Source organism: Ambystoma mexicanum, chromosome 4p (genome assembly GCF_040938575.1).
Source record: "Ambystoma mexicanum isolate Mex_15411 chromosome 4p, UKY_AmexF1_1, whole genome shotgun sequence".
Taxonomy (NCBI): domain Eukaryota; kingdom Metazoa; phylum Chordata; class Amphibia; order Caudata; family Ambystomatidae; genus Ambystoma; species Ambystoma mexicanum.
This window is the reverse complement of record NC_090927.1, coordinates 936291805-936316693: the sequence shown is the minus strand read 5'-3', so window position 1 is coordinate 936316693 and position 24889 is coordinate 936291805.

Here is a 24889-nt window from a genome sequence, read left to right as displayed (position 1 = left end):
TCTAAATCTTCTGTATATGGAACCGTTACCACAGCCCCAGATAATCCCTGCATGTCGAGATTTTGTCCGGTAACGGAAAGACACCTTCGCATATGCATGACTTTTCCGCTCCTGAGTCCACGATGAAGATGCATTGCTTATTTCCTATCTCTGCTCCCACCAGTGGTTCCTCTTCTGGATGCAAGGTCATTGACAGTACTGGACATGCAAGTGCTCTCTGTGGGCTGTCCTAGTCGGGATAGGTGTCTAATCCCAAGCAAGCAAAGGGGTCCCCTCCCATTGCGCAGGCACCTTGATAAGGTGCCGTTGTGCCATTCGGAGCAGTTGCAAAAGGGTGTCTGATCCCTCCACCCTGATGCGTTTGCAATTTATGAGGGGGTGGCGATAGGTGCTGGGGCTGGGTATTGGGGGAGGTAGCTGGGTGTAAGCTTGGTGTATGTCGTATGGGTTCATCATTGATATTTGGGCTGGCCCCTGTGGACTACAAGGGTGGGGGTTTCCATACTGTTGTTGGTTGTAGTAGGGTTGGTTTTATGGGTAGTTGCCTCCCTGCCTTCTGTGGCATTCCCTGGCAAAGTGCCCCCACCTGCCGCATGACCAACACTGCCCTTGCCCACCTCCTCTTCTCGGCTCCTGTCCTCCAAATCCCCCTCCTCTTTGCCCTTGTGACCCACGTCATCCTCTTGGTGGCCTTCCTTGCCACTGAGGTCCCCGCATATTGTTGATGATTTCCTCCCCACATTCCTCTTCTCCCAACTGTTCTGGGGGTGGGACTACTGATACCGCGGCTACTTTCACTAGTTTGTTTTGCACTAGATTGACTTACTCGGCATGCCTTCTTTGAACAGTTTCCTTCTCTCTCTCTTTGATCCTCCTACAGTGATGCACTATGATACTTTGAATTTTGGGCCAGCCTTTCGCTTCCACATCTCCTATTTTATCGAGGGCTTTCTGTACTTCCTTTGGGAGTCCCTGCTGTATGATAAAATAAAACAAGGACGTTGATTGGTCCCAAGCGGTGCTCGTTTCTGCCCTCCACATCTCTTGGACCTGAAGAATGAACTGTGTAGCATCTTCCTCATCTCGCATAGTGCATTGCATTATTGAGTGTAAATTGAGAGTATCTGGGAAGACTCTTCGTAGTGCATCCCACACACGTACTCTGATATTATTAAATTGGTGTCATTACTTATAGTTACTCCCGGATAACCTGCTTTCACCCACACTGATTTGGCCTGATCTCTGACCACAGACACTAACAAGCTCTTGATATCTCCTATATCTAGGGCACCCCTGCAGTGTGTTTCTCAAAAGTGTAAATCAATTTTCCCATGCCTGCAGTGAGTGGGGGAGGGATTTAAGGAGGTTGTTTTTATCCATCTGTGCCCATGGAACCTAATGAGGCCGTCCTGCTCCTGTGTGGATCCGGGGAATTTCAGTTTCGATTTTAATTTCCCATGTTTTACTCCACTCCCTTTCTTTTTTGCAAGGGCCATTCTCCTGAACCATTCTCGCAAACTTCCTTTCCATGTCCCTTCCACCTTTGGTGTTGTTAGGTGTAGTTGCTGAACCCCTACCACTGTCCCTTCTTCCCCATCATCAAAGTTGCTCCAGTATTCCTCACCCCTTACGGACCCCACATTCTCATATCCTAAACTGTCTCCCCTACCCTTTCTACGTGTACGGCCCGTATGGGGGAGCTATCAATCCTGAACAGAAAATCTCCTGATTTCCACTCATTCTCCTGTGGGGGAGGAGGGGTAGCGGCGGGTCATGCAGCACTCTCTGATCCTCTTGCTGCTTCCCATGCCGCTTGAAATCTAGCCAACACTGTACAGGTGGTGGATAACAATACTTAAATGTCCCTAGCACTCACTCCTGTATAGGTGGGTGTAGTTGTTGGTGGGTAATATGAACGGGCGGACCTGTGCTCGGGTTTTCGAGAGCACTTCCCCCGGACACATAGGTCAGATTAGAATACCCTTCCGCTAGTCTTGTTAGTAATGGGTACATTTTCTTTGGTTGCCCTTCCCCTTCGCACCATCTCTCATGCTGTCTGTTGTCAAATTTTCAATTGTTATTTCTTTTTTCTCTAGGACGTGTGTTTCTTCAAACATCCACCACAAATCCAGTATTTCTCTTTGATTTTGTAGGACTTTCCCCTTGCATTTGGTAGTCAGGTATATAGACATGTGGTTTAAGGAACCCATATCGAAGTACCCTTCCTCAGGCCAGGAGTTGGGCCTTCCTCCCCCCTTTGTCGATATCACCCATTGGCAGTGGTATTTCTTAATTCTGTCACTATACAGGGGCAGGCATTTACATATATGAGTCAGCTGGGTGTCTGTCTCCATGGCTGTCGTCTGTCTAAAGTGCGTGTCACAAAGATATTTGTGCAGTATTTTTCCCGTCTGTCTATACTTTCAGGGCACACAGGGTCCATCACCTTATATTCGTCATAGGTGTGTTAGAACTGTCCTTACATTGTAAGACATTGTGGACACGATCACTTTTTACAACAACAAAACAAACATATACCTGATGAATACGTTTCTCACCCTTGGAGCATCCCCACAACTCTCCTACTCACTTCTCATTCACACCATAGCTGCCCCTCCGTGGGCCTCCTCCCTACATATGAAGAAATAGTCTGAAAATAATAAGCTAAAACAATAACCGCTACTTTTGTCCCGAGACCTCTAATTATATGGCACTCCTCATTTTTCCTCTGTGTTCATATTTTCCTGTACTGGTCGGGGACAGTGCACTGTGGGTGCCACCTTCTATCCCTGCTGGGATAAGCTCCCGTTCCCCCTTCCTCTATATTTTCTGCATAACCTGAAAACCAAAGAAAAAGAATAAAAAATGGCCATAAAAACTTTCACAATCAATTAATCAATCTACCCATTCACATTCAGTCACTGCGTGCTCCCATATATCTTACTGCTCCATACCCAAACCCAAACATTTTTATCCCTTACACTCTATACTCATGTGTCCGCGTTTTTCCAAAAGCCTCCATTCACGGTTAATCCACAACACGACTGGGACTCTCCTGTAATCCGTATCCAGCTCCAACGAGCAGGCAGGATTTTCGTAAAGCCGGACCCACAAGGACCACTTCTGCTGTGTACGCGTTTTGGGGGACTGGTCAGCTGTAGGTGGGCACAGCCTTTCCAGAGAGGCCCCTGGATATTGCCACAAGTACGGGGCTAAGGAATCATGTCACATGGGTCACCAAATGAAGGCATGTCTCTTTTCATGCACACTCCAGAGTAAATACAACCCACTAGGGGATAAAGCCACGAGATAGTTTTGCAAGGATAACAAGGTTTTACTCGTACAAAATACAAATGCCAGCAGAGAACTCTGCTGCTCGAGAGCGCTCTGGTCTTTCATCATCAAACATGAGTTTATAAGTACACAAAACGTCACATCTGTACTGGACACTCTGGTGCCCCTGATTGGAGGCACCGTATACATGGGCCTGCTCCATAGGGGATGTCAGGCTCTAATTGGCTGGTTCTTCCCCGTCGATCTTGGCACACGTGGGTCAGCTGGGCTCATCTTTGCGTTGACGGTCAGGGAAAACTTTTAATACAATATATATAATCTAAGCTAAACAACAGAACCCAGTTATTCACCCATTATGACAGGCACCTGGGCATCAAAGGAAAGGGATTCCAGGGAGAGGGGAGGATAAAATTCAGTCATGCTGACCCCTAACTTCAGGGCTTAGTTAATACTGCAGTTCCAGCACCCAAGGTCTCCCCCTGGGATTGATCTGTGACTTACTCCTCCTGGTACCTCATTTTACAGGAGACGTGTCTTGCTATTGGAGAGATATACAGTTGTACAGGCTTTAGATCTGTGATGGGAATTGAAGAGGTTAAAGCCTGAGGGTCCAGTCAGTGAAGTGTGGACAGCTCTGCCCTGGCTGGGTGGGGGTCAGAGGCCCCATGGCAGTTTAGTGGAGATGGATGCAGTGCAGAGCCTGGTACTGTTTCACACTCTTCGCAGGGCACATTCCTGGAAGCTATACTAGATATTTGCAACACTGAAGGGACAAGAGGGAAATGAACTTCCGTGGGAACAGGGCTTGCCGATAGTGAGCTTGGCACCGTCTGTTTGAACTTGGGACGCAAACATTGCAGGCCATCAGCATGTCTTTTCCTGGCCAAATGCAAAATTGACTCACAGGGCAGGGACCAGGCTAGTGCTATTTGCCAACTTCTATGCGGTACAGGGCCTTTATATTTGCCTTGGGGGTGGGGGCTGCTCCCCCCATGTGGTTTATATCACTTTATATGGGGTAAACCTAACTTGGAAGCGCGTAGGGGTTTGGGGTGGGCTCATTTCCATCCTAACAGGGAGTAGACCTGTTTGTTTTATATTATATAAAATCTTTGTATAGTGACACCACTGTAGTTGTTCACCTAAACACAGAACACATTGCCACAAATCAGGGACTAAAACTGGGAGGTGCTTTATCACTCCTTTTATTCAATCTCTTTGTCTCTGGTCTGGATGACGTTATCAAAATGGTCCGAAGCTTCCCCCCTTGTATAGGAGGTGAACTCACACCCAGGTTGTGTTACGCTGACGATACCGTGCTGATGGATTACACCCAAATAGGATTTCAATGGTCCATCGATGCTCTGTGGTTCTTCACAGCCACCAATAACATCGACATCAATACCTCTAAGTCAAAGATACTGGTGATCAGAAGCATAATAAAGAAAATAACTACATTTAATTGGAAATTAGCCCATGCCTATTTAGAAGTGATTGATGAATATCTAGGCATTCCAATTAAATTCCAGTCCTTTCACAGTGACTATATATCATCTAAGGCCTAAAAGAAATGGCAAGCCATTAAAGTTTTTGTAGCCATAAAGGGTGGCAACAATGTGGAAGGCCTGTTGACCATCTACCGCACCAGTATTGTTCCTGGCATGCTTTACGTCTCGGAGTCATTACCCGAGATCCATGTGAAATAGTTGGAAAGGGTAGAGTAGCAAATATTGTGGTCCTTGTTGGGTGTTCCTAGCATAGTACCAGTGGAGGGAATTCCCTACATTAGACCATTGTGGCGTGCTCAACGTTGTGTACTTTTAATATTGTTGATGTCGCTTAATGGAGACACTAGCACTCTTCTTGGGTTGATTGCCATTAATATGAGAAAAGAAAATATTAATTTAATTATAAAATAACTGCAAAGATTGGCATTAGTGCATTTAGATAATATAGCTGTATACTTGGAACAAATGTTGACTCTACCTAAAGCTCACTCTCTATTAAAAAACAGAACCAGAGACTGGGGCAAGGCTGACAATATGTCAAAAATTCATGAGAAAAAAAAGATTCTGGGAATATTGCAGGCAAGGTTTCCAATTAAATTCCCCATATACATACTTGTCTAAATTGTGTGATGGGAACCTGAGAAGATTAATTATTTATGTGTGATTCAATGTGCTTCCCACATTTGAATACACAGGTTGCTGGTCCAAAATCCTGCATGAGGAGAGAACTTGCCAACTGTGCATTGGGTCGATTGAAACAGTGTGTCCTAAGTTAAAAGCACAATACTACAAGGCATATGGAGACCTGGTTTTGTATGAATGTATAGAGAATTATCATATTTGGAGAGACCTTTATGAAGCAGTGTCACTGGTTATAACGGCGTCAGCTTTTTATGTATGGAGGGCGGCGTTGGCTCTTTATGCATCAGAACTTTAACGTGAAATGTAATGATTATGTATTGCAATTATGAATTGAAGGATTGGTATCACTTTTACATTTTATTTCTAATATAGCATTCTCCTTATAGTAATTAGGACGAAATATTTGGTAATGTATTCAACACATTTTTTTCACGTTTTTCGGCGCAAATAATTCCATGAATCTGCCCCTTTTTATTTTATCTTGGAACATTTTTCTGTCTGTATACTTATTGTTGTTTTATGTGCTTAAGGTTTTGATTAACCAAATGCACGTTAAATAAAAACAATAAAAAATGTAACCTTATAAAATAAAACAATTTGTTTCATTTTTTTCTCTAGTGAACATTTTTTTTTAGTTAATACGGATTGGGGCTAAACCTGCTTGCTCCATTCCACATTATCAAAGCAGCAAAATTGGTGTTAAATTCATTTGATCCGTTTCTTTGGGCAGGTGCAAAGTTTTGATAATCTGGCCCCACAGTTGCCTTGGCACTGATTTGCAAAAGCTTTTTTTCATTGGCACAATCCCATTGAAAAACGCTTTGTAAATCAGGCCCATAGTCTTTAGCTAATATAAGCCAATCTTACAGACAACAAACTTCCATGTAGATGACAGCATTCATTCTCAAAATGACTCACAAAAGGAAAGCCCCTTGTCTGTGACAGGAAAATGTACAAACGTGCAATGACGCTCCAACCCTTTCGCAGAATTGCGACATGTTTTGAAATGTCACGGTGAAAAGCCAAGACTTACAGCAAGCACCCTATGATTCTGTCATGATTTTCCCTGTAATTGAAGAGCGAGTGGGGAGAGCTGTCATTTTGTGGAAAAGCTAAAATGGCATGGATGATGTGGCACATGCTGTTTTTTTATTATTTTTTATTTTTTTTTAAACATGAGACTCAGGATCAAAAAAAGAAATGAGGGTGGGTTTTGGTGGTGACTGCAGTCAACCTTATACGATTCCTTAGAAAGAGAACACCAGACGCTCCCTGGAAAAGGATTTTTTTAATTACATGATAAAACGTTTGTTCAGGTCACTTACTGTCCTCACAAATTTCACAACCTGACAACACAGAGTTCAGCCGGACAAAGTCAAAATTTGCGATTTCAACGGGAATAGACCAGTTTTAACACATGCGCTTGCGTTTTCAAACTAAACACGAGTCACTTATTGATCATAGAATGAATATCACAATGTAAGTTACAAATACGCATCTAAACTTGTTTTATGGAATTTTTCAAACATCTTGTTGTCGCAATTTGTAAGTGCAAAAACAAAACAAAATCAAAGCCATCAAAACGAGTGTCCTCCATAATGTAAACAAAGAGAAAATCGAGCAACAGTAAGTATAGATCTTGGAGCCCCTCTGAGTGTCCTCTTTAACATGGGGGTGGTATACATCAAGGTGGTGAAGATCTACTCAAGTTTCTATGCCCAACCCCTTTCTTCAATAAGTAGCGCATAACTGAATTTGTTGTTGGCGACTGTTAAGACGGATTTCTGAACTCTGTCCTGGTGGCGCAGAAGTTCAGAAGGCCAACCTAATTACTTGGAACAGGGTAACCTCTGGACGAGCCAGACCAATCAAGGTAGCGATCGCGGCGGTCAAGACTAGGTCTCAAGAGGGGTGAGGGTGACTGAAAGCCCACAATGAGCACACAAAGCAAGAACACTTACAAACTACTCCAAACAGTTGTTATATTAAAAATATATACACATTTATTTCAAGGCCTTTAAAACAATGACCGTAGCGAGAAAATCACAATATAACGATAGTTACCCAACACATAACATATCAACACAATATGTATACAAATACAACAAGTCTCAAGCGTTATATGCACGAAATGTGTAGTCCACCTAAAAGGGAGGGAAAACAGGCAGTGCGCAATAATGCTTAGACCCAGTTCGCCTTCAGAGGCACCTAACTAGATGGAAGCCCGAGCCCTGCGAAGAGTGGAGCTTTGTGCTCAAAAGTACCTGCACGCGCTGGTGCCAACGGGCAAAAGGAGAAGCTCTTCGAGGGAAATCAGGCAGTTCAGTTTAGTGCACAAAAGAAGAAGAACAAGTTCCGCGACTCAAGCGCAGCCTCCACAGTGGGCAGAAGCAGAGCGCGAGTACGGAAAAGGGTGCTGTTTGACACAGCGGGGAAAAGCAATGGGCTCCTGCAGGAGGGCGACCAGATCCTAGCTATGCTACTCACCGGTCCCCGATGCAAGCAGACCCAGGCTTCTCCGCGTCAGTTTCAGCAGCTGGCAGGTTCAGAAGAGCAGGGAACGCCTCGTCGTCGTGTTGAGTAAAAAGACGTCCCAATCCAAGAAACCCGCACAGTTTGTCAACCACAGCAGGGCAACAGAGCGGCCGTGTGTATCTGAGCCAAATGTACACTACTCACTTCAGACCTGGGAACGCCAAGTGTACGAAGCGTGTGAGAGTGACAAGGACTCGAAATACTACACAACCTGGCGGCGGTTACAGAGCAAGACTCCCGTGTAAGCTGGTCAGTCAGCTGGATGGCCCAGAGACGCTTCCAAAGGCTTACTGGCAGGAGATGGTGAAGATGCCGAGAATAGCTGTTCCCGCTATTCCAAGGGTCGAAGTACCAGTACAGGCCTTCTGGTTCGATCAAAGGTGAAAAGGGTTTCACAAGGCGACAGCAGTGCAGAGGAGAAGTCCTTCAGCGGGTCACCAGCGATTCCTCGGTCCAGCCTCTTGGTTGCAGGATACTTGGCTCCTGTATTCCTACGTTCGTGAGAACTCAGGAGATCGACATGGTAGTGGGGTTTCCAGCCCGCTCTTATCCACGGTTCCCTTCGCGCCAAAACGGAGGGGACCCAATGGGAGATCCGCTCATCAACACTCACACCATTTGTGGACCAATCACGGACCATGGTGGTCCCAGGCATTCACACCACCCTAGACTCTCTGGCACCCAGGATGTGTATTGGGACCAGACATCCTAGCCCACATCCTGGAGGCACACACAAGACATGTAGAAGCCCCCGAAAGCATCCGTGTTTCGCAGGAAAGTACATGCCCAAATAAGGAAGGCCCCGGGTCGGCTCGACCTGGGGAAGGTGAAGGGAGCAAGACGGTCAGCGGACAGGACAAAGGAGCCTCGTGGTCTGGCCATTTTGGGAGCCAGGCCACCGTTTTGGGTTAAGCGCGAGAAACGCGCTTAGAACGCCAAAAGGAGCTCAAAACACAAGAAACAATCGCTGCCACCATTCCTGTCCCTGAATCACTTGCACCGATCAGATACAATCCTAAACGAGTATCTAGGGCCTGTAGAAGGCTAGAGACCCAAGAGAGCTGTAACTTAGCTTACAGTGCCCTCTTGTGTCATGTTGCACGAAAGCTGCAACATGATAAAAGAAACTACGGGAAACAGCGTTCCCCGGTACTGACTGTCTTAAGGGCATGTCAGTTTCCCCGTAAGAAAGGAGCGAAAGCCCAGAGGAGTGCGGCAAAAGGCTGCACTTCTCTGGCAAAGTCAAGAACAAGGTGAAAAACAACAGCAAAAAGTTTAGGGGTTGCCACATGGAAGGAAAATTACCTACAATTACGAAATCTTTCCTAACACTCGCCCCTCTCAGACTATGGACAGGGGGAACTAATCCACCCCTGGATGAGTCTCTTGTTCAGGTCGGTTAAACATTCTGGACAACCCATCAGCATTGCTATGTTGGACACCTGGCCTATGCTCAATAGTGAAGTCGAAGCCTTCTGGACTTATGGACCACCTAAGCAACTTTGGATTCTCCCCCTTCATGTTCATTAGCCACTCTAAGGGCTTATGGTCAGTTTGCACAGTGAAGTGGGTCCCATAGAGGTAGGGCCTCAGCTTCCTTAGGGCCCACACAACAGAGAAACATTCTTTCTCTACCGTGGACCATCTGAGCTCTCTGTCCTTAAGCTGGCGGCTAATAAAACCAATAGGGTGTTCCTTACCCTTCTCATCTACTTGTTATAGTACAGCTCCTATCCCAGTGTCAGAGGCGTCCGTCTGCACGATAAAAGGTCTTTGATAATCAGGGGCCCTGAGGACAGGTGCCTGGCACAAGGAGTCTTTTAAGCCATTGAAGGCATTCTCACACTCTTCGGTCCAAGTTACCTTCTTGGGTTTCTTCGGAGTTGTGAGGGCAGTCAGAGGGGCAGCTATGGTGCCATAGTCTGCCACAAAATTGCGGTAATACCCCGTGAGTCCTAAGAAGGCTCTCACTTGGGTTTGCGTAGTGGGGATAGGCCAGTCTTGTACTGCTTGTACTTTACTGGGAAGAGGCTGTATCCTCCCTCCACCTACTTCATGTCCAAGGTAAACCACTGAGCCTTGTCCAATCTGGCATTTACTAGCCTTTATGGTCAGGTGTGCTTTCTGAAGAGCCTGGAGCACAATCCCAAGGTGTTTCACATGGTCTTCCCAAGTGGCACTGAAAACTGCTATAGCGTCCAGATATGCAATACAGAATTCGTCCAACCCATTCCACACATGATTCACAAGCCTCTGGAAAGTGGCAGGTGCATTCTTCAACCCGAACGGCATTACCCGGAATTGGTAAAGGCCGTCTGGAGTAGAAAATGCTGTCTTCTCCTTGGCATGTTCTGCTAAAGCTATTTGCCAATAGCCAGCAGTGAGGTCAAACGTGCTGAGGTACTTGGAGGCACCCAAAGTATCCACCAGCTCATCTGTTCGAGGCAAGGGGTGTGCATCTGTCTTGGTGACAGCATTCAGAGCCCTGTAATCCACGCAGAACCTCAATTCAGAAGTGCCTGCCTTTGGAACCAAAACCACAGGGCTGGACCAAGGACTACTAGAGGGTTCAATCACCCCAAGGTCTAACATCTTGTTGACCTCGGTCTTAATATAAGACCGTACTTTGTCTGACATCCTGTATCCCCTACTTTTGGTAGGTACACTGTCTCCTGTGTCAATGTTATGTTTGCACCAAGGTGTCAAACCAGGCGACTGTGAAAACAGGGGGGAAAACTGCCTAAGCAAACTTTTCACCTCAGCCTGCTGATCAGAAGTCTGGTGAGGGGCCACTCGGACACCCTCAAAGGAGCTATCTGAAGGACCGCTTTGGAACAGGTCGGGGAGAGGTTCAGACTCCTCTTCCTCAACATCTGAAGCCAGTAGCAGTGCTGCGATTTCGACTCTTGGGACGAAAGCCTTCAGCCTATTCATGTGAAACACTTTTGGAGCCTGTCCAGGCCTTCCAAGGTCCACTAAATAGTTAACCTCACCCAGGGGCTCCACCACTGTGTAAGGGCCTGACCATTTGTCCTGTAAAGCTCGAGGCCTTATGGGATTCATGATCAGGACTTGCTGACCAGGTGTAAAGTTGATGAGGGAATATTTCTGGTCGTACCAATGTTTCACCAGCGCTTGTCCTGCCTTCAATTTATCACTAGCCAAGCCCATCAGAAGTACCATCCGTTTTCTGAGCCCTAGCACATAATCAACTACTTTGGTAGTAACAGGGGGAGTGGGCATCTCCCATCCCTCTTTGACAATGGCTAAGGGTCCCCGTACGGGATGACCGAACCGAAGTTCGAAGGGGCTGAAGCCAACACCGTCCTGTGGTACCTCTCGGTAGGCAAACAGTAAGCATGGTAAAAGAAGATCCCATTTTCTTCTCTGAGGTTCCTCCAGAGCCCCAATCATGCTCTTTAACGTTCTGTTGAAACGTTCCTCCAGACCATTGGTCTGGGGGTGGTATGCAGAAGAGAACTTGTAGGTGACCCCACATTCTTTCCACATAGCCTGCATATACTTCGACATAAAGTTGCTGCCACGATCCAACACAACTTCTTTAGGGAAGCCAACCCTAGTAAATATGCCAAGTAAAGCTTTTGCAACTGACTTGGCAGTTACAGTTTTCAATGGGATGGCCTCAGGATATCTGGTTGCATGGTCGACCAGCACCAGGATAAACCTATTGCCCGAGGATGTTTGCGGGTCAAGGGGACCAACAATGTTGATCCCTACCCTTTCAAATGGTACCCCCACAACTGGGAGCGGTACCAACGGAGCTTGGATTGTCGCGCCAACATTACCAGACAACTGGCAGGAGGCACAACTCCTGCAGTGACTTTCTACTTGCACCCCCATCTTGGGCCAGTAGAAGTGCATGGATAACCTTTGCTTGGTCCCCTTCTTACCAAGGTGACCACCAAGGGGAACTTCATGCGCCAACTGCAGGAGGAAGGGCCTAACAGCAAGGGGAACCACCAACCTCCTATGGTCTCCTTCTGTAGACTCTGTGGGCTCACTATACAGGAGTCCACCTTCCCAATAAATCCTATGCGTCCCAGGAGGTTCACCCTCAAGCTGGGAGCAGGCCTGTCTCCTTAGGCCTTCCAGAGATGGGCACTCACGTTGGCCTTTACTGAATTCGTCCCTATCAGGACCTCCTTCAACTAACAAGTCTTTTAGTTCAGGATGATCGTTGGGGTCAAATACTTTAGGCATCGCCACCTCCTCGACAGGCCCGGGCGATTGACCAACTTCCTCCACCGCAGTGGTAGGCGAGCTCGGGGGAATATTCTTTTTCCCTCGTCTTGACTTGTCGACTCCTTTCGCCTTGGGTTTCCCCTTCGGCTGGGGCGGCGTATTGGTCTTGGCCAATGCTGCCCGTGCTTGAGACCGTGAGTAGGGTCTTTCGGCAGTGTCTCCTAGGAGCCCTAAAGCTCTGAGATCATTACCTAACAAGACCTTTCCCGGGACGTTTCTCTGAATGCTCACTGGAATCCTGACTGCTGTACCATTTAAAGTAAGATTTACAGGTATTACTGGGAACATACAGAGTGGGCCGTCAGCCAACTTAGTGGGCATCAGAGTAGCTCTGGCAACTTCCTCTGAGTCTACCAACGTAGAATCCACTACAGTGTGACTGCACCCACTATCCCTAAGAGCTGGAGTATCTACTCCATTGATCAGCACACTGTCTTTAAAGTAGTGCTTGGTATTATCCGGAATCCTAGCATAAGCCTCTGCGACTTTAGGCTCCCAGGAACCCAGGGAAACTAAAACTACCTCAGCCTCTATCCCGCTGGGAAATGAGTCTGAGGAGAAGGATGCTCCTGTAATCTCTTCTTCCTCGTAGGAGGAGAAGGCCAGATTAGCGGAGTGGACCCCCAAAGGTCTAACCTTACACCGGGGATCCCCCTTCACGTGGTCAGTTGCTCCACAAGCAAAACAAGATCCATTGGGTCTGTTTACATAGGGAGGCTTATTGTAACCAGAGTTCTGTTTCGGAGGCTGGCCTCCACTACCCTGTGAGTTCTCTTGTGTCTTACCCTTATTTTTCTTTTTGTGGCCCTTATGAGAAGAAGATTTATCAAATTCTCCACCCTCCATATCTTTGGACTTTTTCCCTTCCTCCTGCTTACCAGGATGAGTTTTGTCCTTATGGGACACTCGATGTGACACCCATAAATCGGCTGCAATGGCCAGCTTCTTAGGATCTATCTCCTTCGAATCGGCCAAATGCTGCTTAAGCTCCGGGGAAGAAAATGCAAAAATGTGTTCCAGCATGACAAGATTTATCATGCCTTCGAAGGTAGAAACCCTACAACCTTCGACCCAGCCAGTTAAGATTTTCAAGGACTCAGTGACATAAGATACCCAAGTACCACCTTCCTTTTTCTTATACTCTCTGAAACGTTTCAAATATTGGGCCGGAGTCTTCCCAAACTTTAAAATGAGAGTTTGCTTTAACATTGCGAAATCAGCTCGCTCAGCCTTCGACATTTCTATAATGGCACTACAGCCAGAATGGGGCAGTCTGCTGAGTAACCAGGCAATCTTATCAGCATTGTCAACTTGTTGAACTTCGCATGCATACTCAAACGCATTCAGCCAGTCCATAATGTCATTCCTTTCCTCATACACACTGAGCAGATCTTTGGGAAAACCGTGGATGAGAGGAGGCCCCAGACCCCTGTCCAGGACCCTTGGACCCATTTGCAACCTGAAGCTTGTCCAGTTCCAACTGGTGATCCCTGTCTTTTTGTTTTTCTGCCTGTTCGATTTTTAGTTTGGCTATGCTGAATTCAAGCTCCTGCTGCCTAAACCGCAGCTCTTGCTTCTTGAATTCAAGCATAGCCTCCCCATCAGCACTGGCAGAGGAAACATTAGACATCTCGTCCTCCCTGTCCTCGTGGTCGCGATGGATCAGTGCAGCGGCAGAACCGTCGGTTCTACCAGTGAGAACAGCCCCACCTCCTTCCGCACTGTCCTCAGAAGTTATAGCGTCAAGCTGCGCTTCTTGCCACACCACGATTCTTTGGATCATTTCCAATTTCGTGCTTTGAGAGGAAACACCTCTCTCTGCACACATCTTTTTCAATGTTTCTGATTTGGAAGCATTTAAAGTTAACAAGGTATTTGTTTCCATACTGTTAGATAGGACTATGGCCTTTTAAAGTTATACTACAACAATTCACTACGTGTCCTGGTTGGAATAACCTGAAATGCCTTAGTTTGTGCGCAACACTGGATACCTTCAGTCGTATCCCACCGCTGTACACCAATTTGTTAAGATGGATTTCTGAACTCTGTCCTGGTGGCGCAGAAGTTCAGAAGGCCAACCTAATTACTTGGAACAGGGTAACCTCTGGACGAGCCAGACCAATCAAGGTAGCGATCGCGGCAGTCAAGACTAGGTCTCAAGAGGGGTGAGGGTGACTGAAAGCCCGCAATGAGCACACAAAGCAAGAACACTTACAAACTACTGCAAACAGTTGTTATATTAAAAATATATACACATTTATTTCAAGGCCTTTAAAACAATGACCGTAGCGAGAAAATCACAATATAACGATAGTAAACCAACACATACCATATAAACACAATATATATACAAATACAACAAGTCTCAAGCGTTATATGCACGAAATGTGTAGTCCACCTAAAAGGGAGGGAAAACAGGCAGTGCGCAATAATGCTTAGACCCAGTTCGCCTTCAGAGGCACCTAACTAGATGGAAGTCCGAGCCCTGCGAAGAGTGGAGCCTTGTGCTCAAAAGTACCTCCACGCGCTGGTGCCAACGGGCAAAAGGAGAAGCTCTTCGAGGGAAATCAGGCAGTTCCGTTTAGTGCACAAAAGAAGAAGAACAAGTTCCGCGACTCAAGCGCAGCCTCCACAGTGGGCAGAAGCAGAGCGCGAGTACGGAAAAGGGTGCTGTTTGACACAGCGGGGAAAAGCAATGGGCTCCTGCAGGAGGGCGACCAGATCCTAGCTATGCTACTCACCGGTCCCCGATGCAAGCAGACCCAGGCTTCTCCGCGTCAGTTTCAGCAGCTGGCAGGTTCAGAAGAGCAGGGAATGCCTAGTTGTCGTGTTGAGTAAAAAGACGTCCCAATCGAAGAAACCCGCACAGTTTGTTACCACAGCAGGGCAACGGAGCGGCCGTGTGTATCTGAGCCAAATGTACACTACTCACTTCAGACCTGGGAACGCCAAGTGTACGAAGCGTGTGAGAGTGACAAGGACTCGAAATACTACAGAACCTGGCGGCGGTTACAGAGCAAGACTCCCGTGTAAGCTGGTCAGTCAGCTGGATGGGCCAGAGACGCTTCCGAAGGCTTACTGGCAGGAGATGGTGAAGATGCCGAGAATAGCTGTTCCCGCTATTCCAAGGGTCGAAGTACCAGTACATGCCTTCTGGTTCGATCAAAGGTGAAAAGGGTTTCACAAGGCGACAGCAGTGCAGAGGAGAAGTCCTTCAGCGGGTCACCAGCGATTCCTCGGTCCAGCCTCTTGGTTGCAGGATACTTGGCTCCTGTATTCCTTCGTTCGTGAGAACTCAGGAGATCGACATGGTAGTGGGGTTTCCAGCCCCCTCTTATCCAAGGTTCCCTTCGCGCCAAAACAGAGGGGACCCAATGGGAGATCCGCTCATCAACACTCACACCATTCGTGGACCAATCACGGACCACGGTGGTCCCAGGTATTCACACCACCCTAGACTCTCTGGCACCCAGGATGTGTATTGGGACCAGACATCCCAGCCCACATCCTGGAGGAATACACAAGACATGTAGAAGCCCGCGAAAGCATCCGTGTTTCGCGGGAAAGTACATGCCCAGATAAGGAAGGCCCCGGGTTGGCTCGACCTGGGGAAGGTGAAGGGAGCAAGACAGTCAGCGGACAGGACAAAGGAGCCTCGTGGTCTGGCCATTTTGGGAGCCAGGCCACCATTTTGGGTTAAGCGCGAGAAACGCGCTTAGAACGCCAAAAGGAGCTCAAAACACAAGTAACGATCGCCGCCACCATTCCTGTCCCTGAATCACTTGCACCGATCAGATACAATCCTAAACGAGTATCTAGGGCCTGTAGAAGGCTAGAGACCCAAGAGAGCTGTAACTTAGCTTACAGTGCCCTCTTGTGTCATGTTGCACGAAAGCCGCAACATGATAAAAGAAACTACGGGAAACAGCGTTCCCCGGTACTGACTGTCTTAAAGCCATCTCAGTTTCCCCGTAAGAAAGGAGCGAAAACCCAGAGGAGTGTGGCAGAAGGCTGCACTTCTCTGGCAAAGTCAAGAACAAGGTGAAAAACAACAGCAAAAAGTTTAGGGGTTGCCACATGGAAGGAAAATTACCTACAATTACGAAATCTTTCCTAACAGCGACCTGTCCAGACACTTGTAAAATTAGTCAACCCCTATGTTGTTGTTGCCCACCCGGGTCAATATCTGTCACTCTTCTGACGTAACATATATTGAGCCCGACAAAGCACGCAATGTTTCTTCCTGGTCAAACAATGAGTACGTAAAAACATATCTGGCCTTCCAGAGTCCAAATCCTCTGGTTAAAACAAGCAGTTTATGCACTTCATCTACAAAACGGGTTAGTAATGGCCTGCATCTCTTTTTCTTGCCCTACCCGGCTATGAAACAACTATGCCAGTGCCCGTATACTTATGTAACGGCAATAACCAAAAATAAGCAATATACCCCTCTCAACTTGTACTTCGTGCATACCGCACTCATCATACAGATCTACATTGTTTTACCCCTTGTCCATGACTCCAGCAGTGTCCACCGCGGTCACTTTTAACAGTTCATCCGCTCTCTCAACATCCCAGAAAATGTATTCTTTGTCCTTCTAAGTAACATTTAATTTGGCTGATTTTAGCAACCCTACCTTCACCCCTCTACCCCAAAACGCTTTCTTAAGGATATTTAATTTCTTCCTCTTCTTCACAGATGAAAGATCTGGAAAGATGTGAATGGAATTGTTCATACTTGAGGATATCCTCAGCAGCTGCCACTTTCAAGATTCTCTGCTTGTCACACAACTCTGCTACGCTGATTATAAGCGTCGGTCCAGGAGCAGATTTCGAAGACTTAGGTAGAGTCTGCAATCTACTTCTAAAGGATATATTCTGGGTCTTTTTCTACCTCCAGGTCAAACAGGTCTGGGAGATAGGTTAAGACAAAAGCTATCATTTGATCCCACCTCCACACCAGGGATAGGAGTACAAGGACCCAAATCTGTTTGGCGGCTACCACATTTTCCAGGTCTTCCAGCCTGAATTCTACTATTGTGTTGCTCTTGACAACCACTTCCAGCTCTTTTCCCATTTCTTTCACCACATTTGAGAGCATTACTGATCAAGTTCAGTAGATGTCTGTTCGAGGATGGAGGTTCTTGTTTTCCAGCTGTGCCACTTTTTCACAAATTGTTATTAATGTGTTCGCCAGACACAACTTTGATTTCTCAATTCGCCCCAGGGTCGCCAATACTGTGTCTCAAGAGGGAGAAGCCAGTTTTGACTCCTCTTGGGTGACTGCCTGTTTCTTGGTGTAAAGAAATCAGTAACAACTTTCGGTTTTTTTTTTTGGCCTTTTCAGTCGCCATTTAAAATGTTATTCTGCCTGCGTTATGTAATTCCTCTGGGTGTATACAAGGGGCTCTCCTCTGACATCTATCTGACTGGCGTCGTTGAACTGTCCATCCTGCAGGAGGACCTCATAATACAGATTTGCCACCAGCTCCCCCCTCTGAATTTTGATGGGTTTGTAGAGTAATTTAGGAGGATGAGTAGGAACTCTCCTTCACAGGGAAAATGGATAAAACTACTAAGCCCTTTTTCCGCCAAGGTCTTGCCAGCGGCGTCACGTAGGCCTGAAAACCTGGTGGAACGTCTATGCGAAAATCTAGACAAAGAATAACCTTTCCATCCCAGGTATCCACTGGTCCCAGGGACTAAAGATCGTATAGTTATTCCCATATGTGTTCTTCTGAACAGGTAGAATGTATTTGGATGTCAAGCCATGGAAGGTGAGGCCCATCCTACTTCTTTGATAAAAAGCGGCAAAAAGCCCTGACAATGTTATGATACATTAATGGAGTTATTTGGGCCCCTTTGTGGATAATGTTGCTTTTACAATTTACATGAGAATAAGATGAAATATATGGTCATAAAAAGTATTGATAGAGTGGATATAGAATATTGCAGAATACACCAGCATTTTGCACATGTAAATGCTTCCCACCAGGCTCACATACATGGCATGAGGTCTTCACAATTCCTCTTCAAAGTGGCTGTCAAGTTACTCAAAAACCCATCTCTGCATGGACTTCCATGTTACATTAACACCCCTTTTCAAAAGGTATCAAAATTGCATTGAGTGAACAGCATGCACAGATATGTTTTTGCATGCAGGTCCCTTCATGCAATATTCAAGGACTTGGAACATGACCACTTAGGCATATGAAATAGCACTTTTTTAAAAAAAAATACATTTTTGTAAGTATGGATCTCATGGGATATATATGAAATGGGGTACATAGGATGTAATGCACGTTGTAAGCATGGGTCATTTATTTTATGCATGTCCCATGTGACCCAACAAAAATGGTGGTATTTTAAAAAAAAAAGTTATTTAAAATACCACACATTTTAACATTGCCACCATCCACATAAGCAGGCCAACGTCTTGGTTGCAATATTTGTATTATGCTTCAGGAAATCATCGTTGGACACAGTGGTGGCCTCCTTTCCATCAGAGTGAACGTTTCTCTAATTCACTGAATTACTTTTCTATATGACATGGTAGTGTTGTCAGGACACATGCCAGTTGGTCTCCAGCAAAGGTTAACTCTGTCTGAGAACTGGTATGATTGGCATTGCTGAGATTTTCTTACAGATGACCTCCACAACCACATGTGCAATGGCCATTGCATGCCATTGTTTTATGTGAATTCCATGGAATCATATTATTTCATATAGCACAACTGAAAAGCCATACATCTCTGGTCTGACAGTACCGTAGTGAAATATGTAAGTCACATTTTACTGCAGTGATGTCTTACACCCGCGCACTTACTTTACGCTTGGTGGAACAAACACTCCTTGGGTCCATCTTCATGCAGCTATCACTGACTCTTAAAAACACTCCACCCAGTGAAGAAAAGAGTGATGACCCCCTTAGCGGAAAGGACGGTAACTTTCATCCAAAAGCTCAAATAAATTGAAAGACACCCACATACAACGTAAGATTGTACATGGGTGACTATCAAACAAGCAGAAATATTTTACCTCAGAGTACTCGAGATTTACTCTCGTTTCCTATCAGTTGTGACATTGAAATCCAGGGTGGAATATTTCCCTATAGGTGAAAGTCACTCATGCATAATTCTATATGTATTTCCTCTTTTCATGAAGATGAGATGAGAGGCTTCATCTGAGGTTTTTTTATCCATTTTTATTAAATAAAACACTGAAAGACTTATCCAACTAGACTAGAGAAGCAAACGTTGGGTGAAGGAGGAGAACACCCCTGGCAATGGCATTAATCAGACAGTAGCAGACCTCTGGTAAAGTTGATAAATGTTGGGATATTTATCCAGCTAAGATTGTTTCACCCATTTCTCTTTCCTTTGAGAAGTTCTCAAGGAACGGCAATGGAAATTCATTTGATCATCAGAGAAATTTAGAGAAGTAAGGTCAATCATGTACCAGCTGTTAACTACATGGACATTTGTCTTGTCATTATTAATTATTGACAATGATGGAATGGTAGTTTTCTGCAGTGATGCACTTTTTCGTGATACATGCCCGGCCTACATCATTGAATTGTAGGTTTTGCATTTATTTGGGGAGTGGACTAGCTGCTCCAAAGAAGGGCTAAACACGAACCTACCTTATGTAGAATTTCTGAGAATTCAGAGGAATTGCTCTGTGAAACAATATTGTGAGACACATGATGAACAATTAAAACATAGACTCATTTCCAGAGGGTATCCACGAAAGCTTGTTAAAAACAACTCCAAACGAGCAGTGAATATTGGCAGGGACACATGTCTAAGCTTCAATAAAAATACCACCAAAGACAGATAGATATAGTCGCCTTTGCAGTCCTCTTTCTATGACCATCATTACTAATAAAGAAGGCTGCGCACAACTCTTCTGATTCCAGCACAGATGCAGTCATTTTACTGACCAAGTAATAACTAGTACGGTACGTTTCCTACAAAACCTTTCATGTTAACTATTCACCAGCTAAGACGGTATGTTAGTTACCATATGTACCAGACAAGGTCCTAATGGTACTACGAGTATTGACTCGGGTAATATACATATAATCACTGTAAATGAGTTGCCACTGGAGACAATCAGTGCACAATAAACTCTAGACATCAGAACATTATGACTATGTAAAGCCACTGAAAGCGACTGTCCAAATAAATATGTCTAAATAAATATCTTTAAATATACAAAAGCACATATTAGAGTTGTCTATAATACCCATTTAAGAATTAGCCAGATATCTTTTGTTTTCTCAAATGGTAAACTAAATCGAGATAAGTAAAGACACAGCAAAACATGTCTGTACTTTAAATCTTCAGGTATATAATACGTGAGTATCAGGCATAATAACACAGAGTCAGTGCCTGTAAACAACCATTGTCTAAATCCATAATAAGTAAGTCAAGCTTTGTTGACCATGCAACCAGCTTTTCACATGCTGGACTAGTCTTTTGTTATTTCTTATTCCGTAGTGGAAAGCCGAGAAAGTGTGGAAAGATTCTTGTGGTGACTCTCTGACATCACTGTCGAGCCCCCTTCCATAGTTGAACTGAATATCACATGAACAGGTGAGAAATATTTTCAGATAGGATATGATTTTCAGAATGTAGTGGTTTTTCACACAGCTGAATACTTCTTCCCCTGTATCATTTGTCAACAGTCACTTAGACAATATACAGTCCACACAAGCTAAGAGAGGCTACAAGTAAACTGGATCGCGTGCACACAAGCTAAATAAGATATGCATTTCTATATGAGAATTCATTTAATCTGGTATTCATTTTACATGATTAAGTCATTTTTGAAACATGTTGTACAGACAGGACACTTTAAAAAAATAAAAAATAAAAGCCCATATTATTTTTGTTGTAGACACTTTGTGAACACCAAAGGAGAGAAATGAATGCACTTCATTAACTAGTCATTCCTTGTCCTGATGATGGCGGGTGCAGGATTTGGCATGAATGACACGCCAACGAGCTCCGCTTAAAACACGTGTCGACAGATAAATAGACCATTTGGCATTTTTGTGAAATGTACGCTACTATTGACATCTAATGGTATAGATCGATTTTAAATTCATTTGTATGAATGAGAGGTATGTGTGGATTTAAGAATTGGCGACAAGGCAGGCGCTCTGTTGCCAGTCAAGTTTTCCTGCATTAGCTTCTCCTCCAAACGCACGTTTTCATGACTCCATCAATCATCAGGGAGGTTGTGTTTCTTTGCTTTTTCAGGCGTGTCTTCATTTCCTTTTCAGGTGTGACAAGTTAATTGACTCTAAGGATTCTGGTACTTGTATTTGTCGCACTTAATTTTTCTTGCAGGTGGCTGGAAACAACTTCCTCCATAGCACAAATCTTCCCCTTGATGGGGGGGGGGTGGGGGAAGCCAGGGTTGTGGCTCTCCATTGTAAGGCATGGTGGCCCTGCTGCTGCTGCCTTTTGAGCCCGGGACTCCTGGAACAATGTTTAAGAATTGATGACAAGGCAGGCTCTCTGTTGCCAGTCAAGTTTTCCTGCATTAGCTTCTCCTCCAAACGCACGTTTTCATGACTCCATCAATCTTCAGGGAGGTTGTGTTTCTTTGCTTTTTCAGGCGTGTCTTCATTCCCTTTTCAGGTGTGGCAAGTTAATTGACTCTAAGGATTCTGGTACTTGTATTTTTCACACTTAATTTTTCTTACAGGTGGCTGGAAACAACTCCCTTCATAGCACACATCTTCCCCTTGATGGGGGGAGGGGGAAAGCCATGGTTGTGGCTCTCCATTGTAAGGCGTGATGGCCCTGCTGCTGCTGCCTTTTGAGCCCGGGACTCCTGGAACAATGTTTATGTGTGGATTTAGTTGAACATATGTGGTAGATTTTTCAGTGATGTACTATATGTTTATATGGTGTTGTAAAGTGTGAACTGTTTCTAACAAATGAAATGTAATAAATTATTAAAGTAACAGAAATTGGAGGTCTTGTTACTCAATGCTCCGTGAGTATCTAACACTAAATAATTAATGTGTGTAGTCCTGTTCTGTATACATTGTTCTTGACCATTCCCTTTCTTCAAAAATAATATGAGAGTCTGTAGGATCAAGACCCAACCAGGCAACCCTATTTATATTTACAATATAGTTCAAGATCGTCAGGCAAATAGACTGCATGATGAATAGTGATTTGCTGGTGTCTACCAAGTTTTGCAAGATGCACGTCTCACTGAGTTGTCTCAGTTTTGGATTGCATTGGAGTACCCAGTGTAACTTGGTCAACTTTGCACACAGCCTCCCAGCAATTTGTCCCCTAGCAAGGAGAATAGAATGTGAAGGTATCATGTCTGGGCTTTCTGCAACAGTTGCGGATTCAGCACAAGGCATCATTTAGGATAACCAAGATTTCAGGCAGGGACTTGATATGGAATTTCCAAATAGGCAAGTCAAGTTTTGGCTAATTTGGGTGACTTTTGCCAGTTTTTCACACTCACCGGGTAACAAGACCACTTTCTAATCACAAGTATGGGATTTGAAACTATCTTGCTATGCGTTGTCTTACTTTCAAGATAAATATATTGCCCCTGAGTTATGCTCATGGCCTAAGAAGTTAGTACCCAAATAACTGTTAACGTGTTAAGTGGGGTGTAGTAAAGATCAGTTACCAAGATCAGCATGGCAGTGCAGGCAATGATTTGCAAGAGATACAGATGTAGTAGAAAGAAAAGTAAAAAGTATTGTAATATCCTGTGTATGCCACTTTTGATTAAAAAAAGCATTGAGATTGGATTGTGCCTTTTCTTTGTACCTTAATTATTGAGGTGTGAAAGGGGCATCTGGGACATAATTAACATATTCACCCCGAGGGTAGGTATGTTGTGTTGGTGCCCTGGACATATCACAAATGAATCTCTTCAGACCTAGAGCAGAGGAGCTAAGGGCAGATACTTGAGGCCACTGCAAGGCATAAATTAGTTTTCAAAAATTGATTAGCAGAGTTTGCTAATTAATTATTCTGTGATTAGCAAACAGATTGATTTGATTAGCAATTATGTACTAATACTGTTAATGTCACCAGATGTTATTTATACACAAGACATGAAATGAGCAACAATACTGCAGTTTTGTGTACTGCTGAAATAAGACATTAGTGGGAGGAGTCAGGCCTTGCAAATTCTTTAGTTAGACCTGCAGGTTGGGTAGCTTAGTTTACCTATTCAACCTATGAGTAATGCACTCTAACCATAGCAAACTTAAAATGTGATTTCTGTAAAATGGGGCATGTCACTACAAACCCACTTTGTTTGGAACACTGCTGCCACTCAGAGGCTGTCATGCACAGTGAAACTTTTATTTGTGTTGACATTTAATGCAAACAATGTAAATGTTTCAAACATCTCTTGCAAATGCTACTCTCCCTTCATAAAATATACTTGACTCTTCAAGAGGGCAAAAACACTTTGTGAGCCATAGGTGAGTGCCTGTAAAATGTCAAAGGTTAGCTGCATGAATGGACACACATACATACGATAAAATCAGTTTGGCCAGGTGTCTCCTGCAGGTTGCAATATATTATACAAGCATAAAGCAAAGCAAGCTCTGGAGGCCAAATACAGTATTTGGTATTGCAGTAGATCTGTAGATGTACTGAGTGGACGAAACTATTGATCACTACTTTGCGTAAGCATCTAGTTAGCTTTGTGTATTCGTTATGTAAGAGGCAAGAAAGAGTCTAAGCAGAATGGATTGCGTAGCAGGCAGAGAACTGGGCAAACTAGGTGGAATATTGTAGTTTGTGGTCATCTCACTTTCAGGGTATCTGGTATAAAGCAACAGGGTAATTATATAGAATGTCATTGAATGTCAAGTAGTATAGGTTCACTCATGGGAGTACCAGTTGCACGATGTATGCAACCTGCAATTTACAGAACTAGGTTTGCCATCAAAAGCATTTGATCATGTGATCATGTACATTTTCCAAAGTGTTCGCTCATCAATATGATGCATCTTCCCCAACAAAATGAATTATAGTTGATACTATGAAATTTAGACCACTAACCTAAACTTTACTGGAGATGATGCCGTGTTTTACAATATCATAACTGTAATTATGCATTATGTAACCACTTACATTTTAGGAATGGAATTACATGGTTGTCTGAAAATATAATGTTGACACATAGTGGTTTTTGCCAGATGGGATTTTGAAAGCTTAATAAAAGTATCATCCCGATTACTTGTAGTTTGCAATTATTTGAAAAAGAAAGAAATTCTTGCCTAGCACTCCCACACATGAGTTTGGCACTAAAAGTGGAGAAGATGATTATTGCTGCACTTGCTCTCCATTAGCACTTGTGAACAGGGAAAAGAGATTGCAGCAAGGACTGGTGACAAGAAAGGAATGCAGGGCGAGCTTTGTTTTAACTGAAGAGGGCATCTGTAAGCCAGTAACATAGCTCAGCGGGTTGAGCGCTCGCTGCTGCGATCTGAGGGTGATCTGCAGGTCGCAGATTCGAATTCTGGCAAGGCCAATTCAGCCTTTCATCCTTCCGAGGTCGATAAATGAGTACCAACTTTGGTTGGGTGATATTGTATGTAAATATGTGCTCTGTAAAGCGCTTTGGATTAAGGCGCTATATAA